This window comes from Sarcophilus harrisii, chromosome 1 (assembly GCF_902635505.1).
Source record: "Sarcophilus harrisii chromosome 1, mSarHar1.11, whole genome shotgun sequence".
Taxonomy (NCBI): Eukaryota; Metazoa; Chordata; class Mammalia; order Dasyuromorphia; family Dasyuridae; genus Sarcophilus; species Sarcophilus harrisii.
In genome coordinates, this window is record NC_045426.1 from 488,453,585 (window position 1) to 488,464,146 (window position 10,562).

The following is a 10,562-nucleotide window of genomic DNA, read 5'->3' on the forward strand; positions in this document are numbered from 1 at the left end:
AATGGTTATGTGACCTTCAATCACTTAATCTCTCAGTGTCCCCAGAAAACATTCTAAGGCTTGTAACATTATAAAGAAATGCTAATAGGTAATGGTAGGGAAAATCCCTGTACTGTATCTCCTACTCAAATGCAATTACAGTTCAGATCAAACACACAATAAAATAAGTAATATGTAACTGCTACTCTCAGTTCTATGGGTCTTTCCCTCTTGTAATTACTGGTTATTCATGTGAAAGTTTTCCAATTGTGCTAAGTTTAAATAATCAGGGCTCTTAGAAGGAACAGCACTTTATTAAGAAACTTACTCTGAAGGAAAAGCCTTTTTTTAAAAAAAAAATTACATAAATAATTCAAAACATGACCATTTAGCTTAGAGAACCGTGCTGGTGGAAGGATTGTCCGTTCTGATGAAACTACAAATTCTTGAAATATTAAAATAGGTAATCTGGTGCAGTAAGAAAGCCTTGATATTCTGAGTCAGAGAATATGGGTTGAAATTGCAGCTCTTCAACTTCTTTGAGACCTTAGACAAGATATTTGACCTCAGTTTCTTCATTTTGTAACGTGATGGATACGAAATATAAGGCATTTAATTAAACTTCTAATACCAAATATAAATCCTATGATATATTAGAAATAATATATAAATAGGGGAAAGGAAAAGTATTAATATTTTAAAGAGATATCTGGTATAAAGGAAAACATTTTGGTCTTTATTTTTCTAGGAAAGGCACACCTCATTATGCTTTTAGTTTAAAATGTATTTGCTTGGGCCTGTACTATTTAATATTTTTATTAGTGAGTTAGATAAAGGTATAAATGATCTGCTAATCAGTTTTCCTGATGACACAATGATAAGAAATGTAGCTAATATTCATTACTCAATCAGCTAATATTAAGTACTTACTATATGCACTATATTGTGCTAAGCTCTGGAAGAGAGACAGGGCCTAAAATAATCTTAACAGTGTAAACTATTGGGCTAAAATCAATAAGACTACCTAGCTAGTAGACATGTTAAACATATATTGGATCGCTTGCTATTTGGGGGGGTGGAGGGAAGGGGGAAAAATTAGAACACAAGGTTTTGTATTTTCAACATTCATAAAGGTGAATGTTGAAAATTATCCATGTATACATTTTGAAAATTAAAAGCTTTAATTTAAAAAAAAAAGACTACCTAAGTAGATGGTGCTAGGTCTTGAGTTAGGATGAGTTCAAATCCAGCCTCTGACACTAGCTGTATGACCCTGAGTAAATCAGTTAACTTCTAGTGTGCCTCAGTTTCCTTATTTGTAACATGGAGATAATAGTAACATCTCCCTCCCAGGGCTGTTTTGAAGATAAAATTAGACAATATTTATAAAATTCTTGGTAAACCTGAAAGTGCTACATACATGTTAGTTGTTTTTAACTATGGTGGTGATGATGATGACATTTAATAGGAATAAAGTCAGAGGTTCTTAGTTTTGGACTGGAAAAGGACCTCTTTTCACTTTACAGATGGAAACTGAAATTCAGAAGTTGTAATGTACTCAGGGGCATCAAGGCATCAGGACAGTTTGGGGATGCAATGGATAGAATGCCAGGGCTGGAATCAGGAATACTTGAGTTCAAATGTAGCCTCAGATACTTACTAGCTGTGTGATACTGGGCAAGTCATTTAACCCGTCTGCCTCAGTTTCTGCATCTGTAAAATGAGCTGGAGAAGAAAATGGTAGTATTTTTCCAGTATCTTTACCAAGAAAACCCAAATGGGATCATAAAGAGTTGAACACAACTGAAAAATTAATAACAACAGAGGCAATAAGTGGTAGATTGTGGATATTCTTAAACTTGGATTAGAAAAAATCTCATTCACAAGTTAAAAATGGGATACATGGCCAAATTCAATAGAATCAATAATGTTATATAGCACCCCAAAACTAATGAATTGTTACAGTGATTTTTTTAAAGGCATGTTTAAAAGGATTGCACATATTTAACCTATATCAGATTACTTGTTGTCTTGGGGAGAGGAGAGGTAAGAGGAAGGGAGAAAAATTTTGAACTCAAAGTCTTACAAAAATGAATATTAAAAACTATATTTACCTATATTTGGAAAAATAAAAAAATATATTTTTAAATGACATAGTGTTTCAGAACTAGGCAGCTGATATATTGCTCTGGTCAGCCCACAGAGTAATAAACTGGCAATAATCTGGAGAGTGACCTGGATGGTGAGGGATAGAGAAATTATGACATTCACTTGAAGGAACTAACAATGTTTAATTAAGAAAAGAGATTGCAGAGGAGACAAAATAGCTGTGGTCACTTATTTAAAAGATTAATATAGAAATCCAGAGACAGATTCAGGAGAGCGATTTGGAACTATGCTTAAAAAGTTATCAAACTGCATACTCTTTGATCCAGCAGTGTTTCTACTGGGCTTATACCCCAAAGAGATACTAAAAAAGGGAAAGGGACCTGTATGTGTCAAAATGTTTATGGCAGCCCTGTTTGTAGTGGCCAGAAGCTGGAAACTGAGTGGATGCCCATCAATTGGAGAGTGGCTGAATAAATTGTGGTATATGAATGTTATAGAATATTATTGTTCTGTAAGAAATGACCAACAGGATGATTTCAGAAAGTCCTGGAGAGACTTAGATGAATTGATGCTGAGTGAAACGAGCAGGGCCAGGAGATCATTATACACTTCAACAACAATATATGATGATCATTTCTTTTTTTTTATTTTTTTATTTAATAGCCTTTTATTTACAGGTTATATTCATGGGTAACTTTACAGCATTAACAATTGCCAAACCTCTTGTTCCAATTTTTTACCTCTTACCCCCTACCTTCTCCCCCAGATGGCAGGATGACCAGTAGATGTTAAATATATTAAAATATAAATTAGATACACAATAAGTATACGTGACCAGACCGTTATTTTGCTGTACAAAAAGAATCAGACTCTGAAATATTGTACAATTAGCTTGTGAAGGAAATAAAAAATTCAGGTGGGCATAAATATAGGGATTGGGAGTTCAATGTAATGGTTTTTAGTCATCTCCCAGAGTTCTTTCTCTGGGCGTAGCTGGTTCAGTTCATTACTGCTCCATTGGAAATGATTTGGTTGATCTCCTTGCTGAGGATGGCCAGGTCCATCAGAACTGGTCATCATATAGTATTGTTGTTGAAGTATATAATGATCTCCTGGTCCTGCTCGTTTCACTCAGCATCAGTTCGTGTAAATCTCTCCAGGCCTTTCTGAAAGCATCCTGTTGGTCATTTCTTACAGAACAATAATATTCCATAATATTCATATACCGCAATTTATTCAGACATTCTCCAACTGATGGACATCCATTCAGTTTCCAGTTTCTAGCCACTACAAAAAGGGCTGCCACAAACATTTGTGCACATACAGGTCCCTTTCCCTTCTTTAATATCTCTTTGGGATATAAGCCCAGTAGTAACACTGCTGGATCAAAGGGTATGCACAGTTTGATAACTTTTTGAGCATAGTTCCAAACTACTCTCCAGAATGGTTGGATTTGTTCACAACTCCACCAACAATGCATATGATGATCACTTCTAATGGATCTGGCCATCCTCAGCAATGAGATGAACCAAATCAGTTCCAATAGAGCAGTAATGAATCGAACCAGCTACACCCAGTGAAAGAATTCTGGGAAATGAATATGAACCATTACATAGAATTCCCAATCCCTCTATTTTTGTCCGCCTGCATTTTTTATTTCCTTTACAGGTTAATTATACACTATTTCAAAGTCCAATTCTTTTTGTACAGCAAAATAACTGTATGGACATATATACATATATTGTATTTAACATATACTTTACAAGAGTCCTCAAACTTTTTAAATAGGGGGCCAGTTCACTGTTCATCAGACTGTTGGAGGGACGGACTATAGTAAAAACAAAACCTTTGTTTGTGGGCCTTTAAATAAAGAAACTTCATAGCCGTGGGTGAGGGGGATAATCGTCCTCAGCTGCCGCATCTGGCCCGCCGGCTGTAGTTTGAGGACCACTGCACATATTTAACGTGTATTGGTCAACCTGCCATCTGGGGGAGAGGTTGGGGGGGAAGGAGGGGAAAAATTGGAACAAAAGGTTTTGCAATTGTCAATGCTGAAAAATTACCCATGCATATATCTTGTAAATAAAAGGCTGCAATAATAATAATTTTTAAAAAGGAGAAAAGGAAGGGGAAAAAAGTTGGTTGACCATGTCTCTGCAATGTGTGTAGAATGGATATTCATTTCCATTTTATATTACATGCAAATTAAAGATGGTAACTAGAGAATCTCCTTTATCATATCTCAGACATGGCCCTCAGCAGTCCCTTCCAACTCTGCTATCTATGATCTATCCACTGAGGCATTATTATTCTTTCTTTTCCCACCCTTATTCCATTTAAGAGCTACCTTCAGATATCTCTTGCAAGAAATCCTTAATGATGAAGTTCACTGTATTTTTACTATTCTTTTACTACTACTCCACTAGGGCTGATGTATTCTATATGGTTTATATTTCATTATTTTGTATTTAGAATCATGTTGCTTTGTAATTTTTCTTTAATTTCTGAATGTGTATATTTTTCCTCCTGAAGTAAAATACTTTTCTGATTTTCTGTTGCCACTTTTACTTATCTTTGTATTTACCAAAGCACATGTTCCTCTGGTGCATATACAGTGGATGTCCAATAAATGCATTTTGATTCTTTTACCTATTGACAATGCCATCTCTTGTAAATAAAAGGTAAGGGCTCAATGGATTTAATCTCGGAAGGTAACCAATCATAATGTTATGTCTCTTTATTTTTATTTTTATTGATGTCTTTGATTGGATAAAAGCAAGATAAAAAGGGCATCTGTGGATTTTTGAGTAAAGTGTCAAGAGAATAAATAATGTGATGTGGCAGCCAAAAAAACTCATTTGATTTTTATGAGAGGTTTAAGACTGCATTAAGGGAGGCTTAAGGAACAGTAATAAGGAGATTACAGACCTTTTCTATTCTGCATAGCTCAGGAGATAGCTGGAGTATTTTGCTCATTTCTAGGAATCAATCTACAAAGGGTGCTGATAAACTGTTTCCAAGGAAGAGCAAACAGGATAGTGAAATACCCTGCCATATGAGGATCATTTGAAAGAAATGAGACTATTCAACCTGGAGAAGAGAAGCTATGAGTAGGGACAAGCTATTTTCCTTAAGGATTTGAAGGGCTGTCTAGTAAAAGAGGTTTCAAACTTAATCTGTTTGGCCTTGGACAGCAAAATCCTGAGGAAATGAGTAGAAGTTGCAAAGAGCCAATTTAGACTTCATGTCAGGAAAAAAAGTCCTATAATTGGAGCTTTCAATTAATGGAATAGGCTACCTCATATGGTAGAGGGTTCCCACACATCTGTGGTCTTCAGCAACATGGGAATGTCTTCTTGTTGGGAATGTTATAATGGAGTTAGTGGGTAGTATGAGTTATGGATTAGATGGATGCTAAGGGGCCTTCTGGGTCTAAAATTCTGTGATTCTATGAGTGGAAGATAATATATTTCCCTGAAAAATATTTCCCACTGGGAGAGTCATCAAAGAACCATCTTACTTGAGAAGATATAACTAACCTCTATTGCAAAACCTCCTTTCAAAAAGGCGGGTGCAGAAAAAAATAGACCTTCCTTCCTAGAAGATAAATAGTGAGGCAGAATTCCATTGTGCACATTTTTTCTGAAGTATATTGTTAGACTTGTTGCAGTATATGTCTGTGAAAAATGGAAATAATGCTGCATCGTATCAGTGTGGTTTTGTGTCCTGAAATGAAATCTTAACCTCTAGGAATTCCCATCAGATTCTTAATTCTGAGGAATTTAACTAAGATGTTACATTATTTTTGTTTTATATTATGTATTTTTGCTAGTATGGGATTCTTTCCCCCAGGATTTAATCAGAAATCTATAAGATTTCTCATCCCTGTTGTCCCTTCTGTTCCCATTTGTGCTAGCTGCTGAAGTGGACATTTTTGGCTTATTAAAGATACATTTCCAAACTAACATTTCATCTAGGAGAATCAAAATTTACCATCTTACTGGTTTTCCACATGTAATTGTTTCTTTAGAAGGTGGCTATGACTTAAATCTCCATTATATATTATTAGGACATTTCCATATATATTGAGATGTTGTTCAATGGATTACTTCATGTCTGACTGACCCCGGGGACCATGCTATTCATGGGTTTTTCTAGGGAAAGATAGTGGAGAAGTTTGCCAATCCCTTCTCCAGTTACCTAGCCATACAGCTATGACGTGTCTGAGGCTGGATTTTAATTCTAGACCAGTGCTCTATCCACTGAGCCACCTCGCTACCTCCATATATTGGAATACTAAAGTTTATATTTAAAACTGAACCTTATTAATATAGAATAGTCAATTCCAGGAAAAAATATTAGAATGGAAAAAGTCACAAATAAGAAATCTTATCATTAAATAGAGAAAATTACAGGTATTTTTCCTAGTAGCATAAATGAGGGGAAACTAAAGAACATGAACTAACCTTATTTTTAATGTTTCATTAGAGCTTTTTTTCTTCTAATAACCCTGACACTTCTCAATAAACCCATCTCCACAGAGGCCTCCCTTGCAAAAAAGAAAAAGTTACAAAAAATAAGCCAACACATTGAGGATATCTGGAAATGTATACAGCATTTCATATTGCTAATTCATCATCTGGAGTCATGTCCTAGAGTAAAGGCTGTTCAAGATGTGTTAGAGCCAGCTCATATCACCCTAAGAAAGCTTATTATTAAATTTGGAGTGTGAGGAATTACAACTTCAAATCAGCAAATACTAGAAATTAAGGGGTGATTTGTTATTTTGCTGATTATTTAGTCTTAAGAAAATAATGGCGCAAATGTTAATAATACAGATTAAACTTAAAAGTATATCTTCTGGTTTTCAAAGACCTAAAACGGTCATGTATACTTATTGTGTATCTAATTTATATTTTAATATATTTAACATCTACTGGTCATCCTGCCATCTGGGGGAGGAGTTGGGGGGTAAGAGATGAAAAACTGGAACAAGAGGTTTGGCAATCGTTAATGCTGTAAAGTTACCCATACATATAACCTGTAAATAAAAGGCTATTAAAAAAAAAAACAAAGACCTAAAACGTTTACTAGCCTACTACTGAATATAAGGAATGAGTATAGAGACCTCTAACACCTTCTCCCCCATTGCAAGGGATGAAGTATGTTCCTAGGAAGAAGTGACATTCCAATACTCCTCCAGAAAAAGCTCCTTTTACCTCATCAGTCATCATACTTCCATCAGTCTTGAACCTCAATAGCAGTTCAATTAAATTTATCACGTACTACATTGTACTTGAGAACTTTAAAGACAAGATCTAGCATATTCTCTGAACTTTGTTGTTGTTCAGTTGTTTCCATCTTATCCAATTCTTTATGACCCCAAAAGGGGTTTTCTTGGGAAAGGTACTTCAGTGGTTTGCCATCTTCTTTTCTAGCTCATTTTATGGATCAGGAAACTGAGGCAAACAGGGTTACATGACTTGCTGAGAGTCATATAGCTAATAAGTTCCTGCAGCTAGATTTGAACTCAAGGCCTGGTGCTTTATCCACTTTACCTCCTAGCTACCTTCTCTGAATTTAGGGAACTTCCATTCTAATGGAAAAATACACAGAAGAACAAAAAGATAAGGTAGTTTCAAGGAAAATGGGACTGAACTTTTGAAGGAAAAATACTTAGCAATAGATAGACTAATTAGAAGAGTATTATTATAAAAGTGATACAAGATAGATGATGATGAATTACAATTAGGACAGATTAATGCTGATGGAGACAGTTGATTGGCTCACTGGATAAAGTGCTAGGTTAGGAGAAAGGAAGATCTGAGTTCAAAGTCAGCCTCAGATACTTACTAGCTGTGTGACCCTAAGTAAGTCACAACTTCTGTTTCCCTTATTCCACTAGAGAAGGAAATGGCAAATCAGTGTGGTATTACCAAGGAAAACCTGTGGATATGTTTGTGGCAGCCCTTTTTGTAGTGGAAAGAAACTGGAAACTGAGTGGATGCCCATCAGTTGAAGAATGTCTGAATAAATTATGGTATATGAATGTTATGGAATATTATTGTTCTGTAAGAAACTATCAGCAGGATGATTTCATAGATGCCTAGAGAGACTGATGCTGACTGAAGTGAGCAGGACCAGGTGATCATTGTACATGGCAACAAGACTATAAGATGGTCAATTCTGATGTATGGGGCTCTCTTCAACAATGAGATGATTCAAACCAATTCCAATTGTTCAGTGATGAAGAGAATCACCTACAGTCAGAGAGAGAACTGTGGGAGCTGAGTATGGACCACAATATAGCATTTTCACTTTCTCTGTTTTTGCTTGTTTGCATTTTGTTTTCTTTCCCAGTTTTTTTCTTCCTTTTTGATCTGATTTTTCTTGTGCAGCAAGATAACTGTATAAATATGTATACATATATTGGATTTAACACATATTTATACATATAATACATTTATACATATAACATATTTAACATGTATTGGACTACCTGCCATCTAGAGGAGGGGATGGGGGGAAAGGAGAGGATAATTTGGAACAGAAGGCTTTGCAAAGGTCAATGTTGAAAAATTTCTCATGTTTTGTAAGTAAAAATTAATTAATTGAAAAAAAAAGAAAGAAAACCTGTGGATGGTATGGTTCACAGGATCACAAAGAGTCAAACATGACTGAATAACAGCAACAGTCTTAATAGAGAAAAGGAGATGAATAGAAGAAATGTAGTGGAAATATAACTGACATAATTTTGGCAATACATGGATTATGAGAAGTGAAAGAGAGAGTAGAATCAAATATTTAACTTAAAATTTTAATTTTATTTTTTATTCTAAATTTGACAAACATCAAATAAAACAAGCATTTCTACTTTTTTACAGTGTAAAACAGAAGGGCTCTGTATATGGAACTGTGAATTTCTATTATATAGAGCTTTCTTTTTTCTTTTCAAGTATATATTGTATCTTTGAAAGTTCTTATTTGTGATTCGTTCCATTCTCTTCTCATCTTTCCCTTCCTTCCTCCCTCTCTTCCTTCCTTCCTTTCTTCCCTCCACATCAAAGGAGGGTTTCCTTTCTTCCTTCTTTTCTTCCTTCCTTCTTTCCTTCGGACCAGTTCCAATGGTGTTGTGATGGAAAGAGCCATTTGCACCTAGAGAGAGGACTGTAGGGACTGATTGTGGATTATAATATAGTATTTTCACTCTTTTTGTTTTTTTTGTTTGCGTGCTTTTTTTAAATCACTTTTTCCTTTTGATATTTTTTCTTTTGCAGCATGGTGAATATGGAAATATGTTTAGAAGAATTGGATATATTTGACCTATATTGGATTATTTGCTGTATGGGGGGGGGGAAGGAGGGAGGAAGAAAAATTTGGAACATAAGGTTTTGCAAAATAAATATTGAAAACTATCTTTGCATGTATTTTGAAAATAAAGATATTATCTTCCTTCCTTCTTTCCTTCTTTCCTTCTTTCCTTCCTTCCTTCCTTCCTTCCTTCTTTCCTTTTTTCCTTCCTTCCTTCTTTTTTTAAATTGTTGTTTGCTTACTTTTTGTTTTCTTTCTCATTTTTCTTTTGCAGAATGATAATTATGGAAATATGTATAGAAGAAGTACACATGTTTAAGATTATTGGACTATTTACCATTTATGGGAGGGGGAGGGAAAGGGAGGGAAAAATTTGTAACACAAGGTTTTGCAAGAGTGAATATTGAAAACTATGCATGTATTTTGAAAATAAAAAACTTTTTTTTAAAGAGACAGAAAAAATGTTGTTCTGCAAATTATTTTTCAAGTTCTATTTAGTTCACTTTGCTTCAGTTTTTGTCAATCTCCCCAAGTTTTCCTAAACTATCCTTTTTTTGTTATTTCTTAGAGGAATAATATTCTATTAATTCTAAGATTTGTCTAGCCATTTCTCAATTGTTGGTCATCCCCTTACCTTCCAATACTTTTAATTTACAAAAAAGAATATATATATATATATTATTCCTATGTATCCTTTTCTTCTTTCTTTGATCTCTTTAGGATATAGGCTTATTAATAGTATCAGTAGATCAATGAGTATGTATAGTTAATGAATCTTGGACCATATTCCTAATAGTTTGCAGAATGACTAGGCCAATTCACAGCTCCATCAAAAGTATATTAATATACCTAATTTCTCAGAGCCCTTTCAACACCTATGACTAAGGTTTTATGTTTTGTTGAATAGTGATTGCTGTCAATAGAGAAAAGGAGAAGGATGAGATAATTTAGGGAAAGATGATGAATAAGGACAATGATTCCAGAATTTTGAATGAAGATTTATTTATTAAATATCATGAGCTATAAAAGCATCAACAAATAAATATGTACATTTCCATATTGGAAATTGGGAATTTTGGTTGTATATAAAACCATGATTCTATTGCACACAGTTTGCTTTTTGTAATATATTAAATTGAATATTGTCAATTTATGAGGTCTCT